This window comes from Cupressus sempervirens, chromosome 2 (genome assembly GCF_028749045.1).
Source record: "Cupressus sempervirens isolate cs-2001-9-10 chromosome 2, ASM2874904v1, whole genome shotgun sequence".
NCBI classification, from domain to species: domain Eukaryota; kingdom Viridiplantae; phylum Streptophyta; class Pinopsida; order Cupressales; family Cupressaceae; genus Cupressus; species Cupressus sempervirens.
The window spans coordinates 418016950-418023736 of record NC_143119.1 but is presented as its reverse complement, the minus strand read 5'-3'; positions in this window follow the sequence as shown (position 1 = coordinate 418023736).

Sequence of the window (6787 nt, the reverse complement as noted above, 5' to 3'; positions counted from 1 at the left end):
TTCACCTCAAATGTGCCAATTGTAATTGGCCAGACCCATGTCTTCTTATGTTGTTTCCTCACTCTTTCATAAGAAAAAGTGAGTTGGTGAGCTATCTTGAGGAGTATGAACCTATATGAGGGGTATCTTGGAAGATTTTAGGGCACATATTAGTACCAAATACCTGAAGATACATGAAGGTCTTAAATTGAATGTAGTTGACACCTATCTTTATGATTCTAGCTGCCTCCTCTACTAACATTTTCCTTGCATAATCACTTTCAATGAATTTGATGATGGCAAAGATGAATCCATCATTAACCACCCTGTATTCAACACTCTATAGTGGGAGCTTTGTTTTTACCAGTTTTGGGTATACCACATAGGGCCAAGAATTTGCATCTTGTAGGCTTCCCTTTCTTTTTATGCCTACATAGTCTATGGTTCTAGCCACTAACAAGTGCACCATGTATGATGCCATGTATAAGCAAGGGTTTGCTTTCACAATGACTAGATTCTCATCCCAGTTATCACTTTGAATGGTGGCCTAATCAATGGGCATCTTTGTGGTCCTTAAGATTTCAATAGAATGAACCATCCATGTTTGAAGGTGACCTGCTATAGGAAGACCCATAACTTTTCTAAAGAGGACTCTACGAGACTGAGAGTATCATTAAAATAAGTGAAAGATTAGTTAAACAGTGCATATTTCCCCCGAGAAAATCTTTTTTTACATCTTAGCACACCTAGTGCACCCTTACAGGTGTGCTAGTGCACTTAATTATCCCTAAAATGGATATTTTGCTTAGTTGTGCATTGACACATGTGCATACCTTCATGATCTACATACATACCCATGTGCACAATTACATAATGAATTGGGCAATGGGGGGAGCCTTGTCTTAGTCTTTCTTTTTTTAATACATGAAGGTCTACACTAGTGCACATCATAGGGGTGTGGACGTGTGCACCTCTTGGAAGCCTCTTAAGTCATTTTTAGTTAGGGTTTGTTTTTATATTTCTTGAGTTTAATGTGTGGGATGCTCACATTCGCACCTCCTAGGGGTGTGCATGTGTGCACCTCTAAGGTACTAACCTTATTGTTTGTGTGTGTAGGGAGGAGTCAAGAAGCAGAGAAGTGTAAGGGAGTTGGGTGCTAGGGTGTGGTGCTAGGGGTAAGAGGAGGGGGTCAGGGCCTTATATAGGCCTAGGGTGCCAAGTGTGTACCCTTGTAGGTGCACACCTTCAAAGCTATGCACTCTCACATGTGTAGAAGTGTGCAAGTATGAAAATGAACACTTAAAGTACTAAGTCCCAAAATTAACTTTTTTCTCTTTGCAGGTACCCAAACTTTTCTAGTTAGAGATTGGGGCTTGACCCACATCCAAGGCAGGTTCCAAAGTAAACAAGGCTCCAAAATATGAGCTTGGTAGGGGTATTTAAAACTAAGGGGTCCCCATTTTCTATGTAAAAATAGGGTGTGCACTGTGATACCACAATAGTTATGAAGAATTAGAAACAATTAGAGTGACATATATAGAGAGAGGGGGTGAAGGAGATGTAAGGGAGGAGTGAGAGATAAAAGGGGGGGGAGAGAGAGAGAGAGAGAGAGAGAGAGAGAGAGAGAGAGAGAGAGAGAGAGAGAGTTCACATTTCTCTATTAATAATTTGACAACACTTGTCACTTCTCTATCTATGAATTTTATTTTGGAGTGCATGTGCCTTGATGACCTTATATAACTACTTGAGCTAGTAGTAGGTGGTATCATCATCATCATCTAATGTAGACTTAAAAGCATATATTACTTCTTTCCTTTTTTTCTTTCCCATTTCTATCCCTTTGGGTCCTTATCTATAACTTCTGTCATGATTTTAAGAAGCTCTTCTCACTCTTTTCTATTAACTAGGTGGGATTTATCTCTTAATCCCAAGTAATTGATTAATAGTTTCATTCTTAACAAAATTCAAAACTAGATTTTCCATAGCTAGTTTTCTTCTTAATCACTGCAATATTTTCTTCTCATCTAAACATTTTGTAATTAGTTGATATATAATCATAGTTTTCTCTTGGTCAATCCTTTAGGCATTTTATTGAGCATGTAGATCCACAGAAGAGCTAAAATCTAGATATGGTAGAAGGATAGTATTAGATATATCAAGTGGTCCAAAGGGGATGTGAGACCCCTTAAGGAACACTTGATGGTTGTAATGTGTCCCAAGGGGTCATATGGGGTCATAAGGGTTGAGCCAATGTCCCTTTTGAGAAGTTATAGGACCCCTTATGGTCTGTCTTAAGTGGATCTAATATTATTCTTTTACTAGATCTAAATTCCAAACCTTTAATGGACCTACAAGCTCAATAATATGCCTAAAGGATTGGCCAAGAGAAAATTGTGATTGTAAATCAACTGACTGTGAAATGTTTAGTTGAGGAGAAAATATTGCAGTGATCAAGAAGAAAACTATCTATGGAGAATTTGGTTATGAATTCTATTAAGAATAAAATTATTATCAAATTACATGGGATCAAGAGATAAATCCCACTTGGTTAATGGAAAAGAGTGGGAATAGCTTCTTGGGCCATAAAAAAAACTTATAGTTAAGGACCTAAAGAGATAGAAAGGGGAAAGAAACAAATGAAAGATGCAAGATATGCTTCTGAGCCTATGTCAAATGATGATTTTGATGAATATTCACCATCAACTAGTAGCTTAGGTAGTGAAAAAAGGTACTCAATGCACATGTACCCTAATTTTTTTTTTAAGAGATCTTATGGGATCTTAAGGGGCCCTAATGTCCCTTTCAAAAAACTAGGATTCCTCATGACCCCTTTTGATACATTAGAGACAACAAGTCTCTCAAAGCGTTTATATTTTTCAATGGAGGAGATGCACCTGTTGGATCTACAATAATCTTAGATATCTCACCTCAATTTATTTCATCGATTCTAAAGCTTTCTACCAACTAGACATCCTTTTCCTTTTATAGTACCTACATGACAACAAAAATCTAAAGTTAAGTGATGAGCTCTACTAACCTTATAGGAGGGATGAAAATATATAAAGCATTCTAGTTATCAAAAACCATATCAAACCCAATTTTATTCAAAAATATTATTTTTAGTTTTACTTGATACCTCTATCCATCTCTAGGCTAGTATGATCTCTTTCTTACTCTTTCTTTTCTAAAGAAAATTGTGAATTAGGATTCAATGGTCATACATAAGCTTCATGATAAAGACAAAAGAAATATTTATTTCAAAAAAATAACAATATTTACAACAAACTGACACTAATGACAAAACTACACACCCCATTAACATGCAAAGTCATAACTCCATACTTAAAGCCAAATACTTATATAAACATTTATTATAATGGAAAAAAGTTCATGTCTACAAGTGAAAAAATTAATTATACTACATAGGATAATGATGGTTGCATTTTCATGCCCTCCTAATCTAGTGGTGGTGGCACAACATATGAAATTAATTATACCACATAGGATAATGATGGTTGCATTTTCATGCCCTCCTAATCTAGTGGTGGCGGCATATTGACAAGCATTGATGATTCCTAAGATTTTTTAGACTAGGAAGACCAAGTTAACATTCACCTTGGTTGCACTTAATACATGATATTCGTGTGAGCCTAGATGTCAAATGATGACAATTAAAACTCACCATCTACTAGTAGATCAAGTAGTAACATAAGGTCTTTAGTGCACGTGCACTTAGAAATAATATTTTCAGCGATCTAATGATGATTCCTAAGATTGTTGAGATTGGGAAGACCTACTTAACATTCACCTTGGTTTCACTTAACACATGACACCCAATACTTATGGTAATATATGCACTATGGATTCTAAGGATCACCCAACTTCATAAAACAAGAAAGGAAATATCCCATTGTAGAAGTAGCATACAAACCTATCTAGTGATCATATTGTGCTGAAGGTGGCTTTTGATTCTATTACAACAACTAAAGACCATGCTGCAAAATTTACTTCATCATCCACAGATTTAAGATTTGGGACACACATAGATAAAAAAAAATGTACATGAATTTGAGTTTAGACACATGAAAGCTCATGACAACATATGTCACTAGGGGTCCTAGGACCTATAGCAACTTATTATAATTGTTCATATGGGTCAAAAGGGGTCATAGGATAACCTATGACCCCTTTCAACACATTTCATGACAACATATGTCCCTAGTGGTCATAAGACCCCTAGGGACATATTATAATTGTTCATATGGGTCAAAAGGGGTCCTAGGATAACCTATGGCCCTTTTTGACACATTTCATGATAACATATTCTTATTATAATTATTGCAAGAGCTCCAATAATTTGTGTGTCCATTCAAGAAGATTGATGTTGTAGGTTTCTTATATCCACAACAACCTCTCTCCTATATCCTGACCTTACATTGGATTTTTTCCTTGCAATTAGGTCTTCCCTATAAGGGTCACCATTTAGATGAACATCAAAATATCATGAAAAACTTGTGATGAAGATGACAACTGCAACTATTGGATTGTTAGATAACTGAGGGGGTAGGTGAATCAATTATGTCTACTTATCTCACAGTTCCTTCAACATTTCATCACCATCAAAGAAATATAAATACTAAATTCAATACATCCAATCACTTAGTAGTGTAATACCCCAAAATTGGCTTATTGCCATGATCAGCAATTATGGTCTATTTATGATCAATTCTAAAGTCCTATTTCATTAGGCAAATTCTTGTTCTAACATTCGCTACTTGACTTAATTGTCAAATGCAAAAAATCTTAATCTACATTCATCATATTTTCCTATTTTAATCTCTATAGTACACACTCATATTAATCACATTAAACCTATTGATTATGATTTAATTTAATTTAAAGTATTTACACTTTAATTAGATTAAATTATATCCTAAGGCTAATGCACTAAGGAATTAAATTTATTTAATTTAATAAATATGCCTATTTCTAATTAATTAAACAAAATTATTTAATTAAATGGAAAACTATTTCTAATTAATCAAGCAAAGTTATTTAATTAAATAGGAAGTCATTCCTAATTAATTAAATGAAGTTATTTAATTAAATAGAAAAGTGTCTCTAATTAATTAAATGGAATTATTTAATTAAATAGAAAATGTATTTATGAGAGCATATCTCATTTTATTAAATTAAATATTCTTCAAAATCTTCTCTTCAATTTTAAAATGGAAACTCTGAGTGTACTATCTCTTGAATTGGAATTAAATCCAGTTAACTTACTCTCACACTCATGAAAAGCTCAGTTAACTCCCCTTTCTTAAGGAAGTTTCCATTTTGACTAAATCTTCTATCTAATCCCGACCGTTCATCAAAGTTGATCCTGATTATTGATGGATTGCTGGATTCTATTTAAGAGACTCTCATTTCCTCATTACAGAGGTTGAATTTTCATGCTATCGAATTGTTGTCGAATTGAGTACTCACCTTATTTTCTAGTTTCCACATTTGCTATCATTTTAGATTCTCATCTAGCTTAATGATGCATACATCTAGTTTAATTTCTTTTATTGTTTAATAGAATAAATTGCATCTCTCATTTAGAGTAAATTTGCACATTCATATAGCTTAATTTCATTCAAATCCTTCGTTCTTAGAGGGTCTGGTTGCCTGCACCTCGATTATGAGGATATTAATCAAAAAAATCCCTTTTGATATAAGACAATAGGTCAACTCACAGGGCAAATCTTGGGTGAACAATCTCATGTTCATTCCAGGATGAATTCGCAAATAAGGATCATGTTGAAGTGTGTGTGTTAGTATAGGCCACAATTCAAGCATACAAGTAGACATATCTAAACTTATACTTAAATCATACATCAGCTTCTTTCTAAATAGTTATCAAACTATTCGTGGCATTACCTAGTGTAATTAAATTTCAAGTAATAACCTAGTGATAATTTAGTTATTATCAAGTTACAATGAATTGTAAAAAATATAAATTAACTTGCAACATGACTAACATTCACACAACTTTGACACCTATATTTAATGTGTAAACCCTATTAAGGGAAAAGCATCTAGGACTAGCAACACAAAAATTTCACTTTTCTATAGTGATCTCTGTTAGGAGACTAAATTGTTAAAGATTACACACACTTTGTTAAAATGACCTTTTTATAGGATTTCACCAAAAGATCATCTAGACCTTAGCATTCCATGTCTAGGACTAAAAAGAGTGGTATAATTTAAAGGAATTATAAACACCACCATTCATTGTTACCATATAGGATTTTATAGACTTATGAAATGTCCCTTTAGTAATTTTGTATGATATTTCTAACCTTTAATCAGATCTTTAAGATCAAACAACTAATATCACAAAGATCCTCCAAATTTCTCAAGAAACCCCAAATCAGGTATGCCAGAAATGGTGCCAAAAGCTTCACAGCTTCACCTATTATTAATAAATCTGAAAATGGACATTTTTACAGAAATTTCAGCAGCATAAAAGCCTACAAAATGAAATTTCCGGATCTGTATAGCCTTTACAAAACAGCTCACAAATGTAGGACAAAAACTATGCTCATCGGGCTCCCGAAATTAACACAAAAATGCCCAAAAACACCACAAAACACTAATAAACTATCCCAAAAGTTTAATCATGTCCCAATACATATATTCAGCTCTATTTTAACATCTTAAAGTTTTAAATACAGCAGCAACCCAAACTGATATGAAATACTCTACTAAAAACACCAAACTCATACCAAAAAACAACCCCAAAAACTCACAAATCTGCACTATT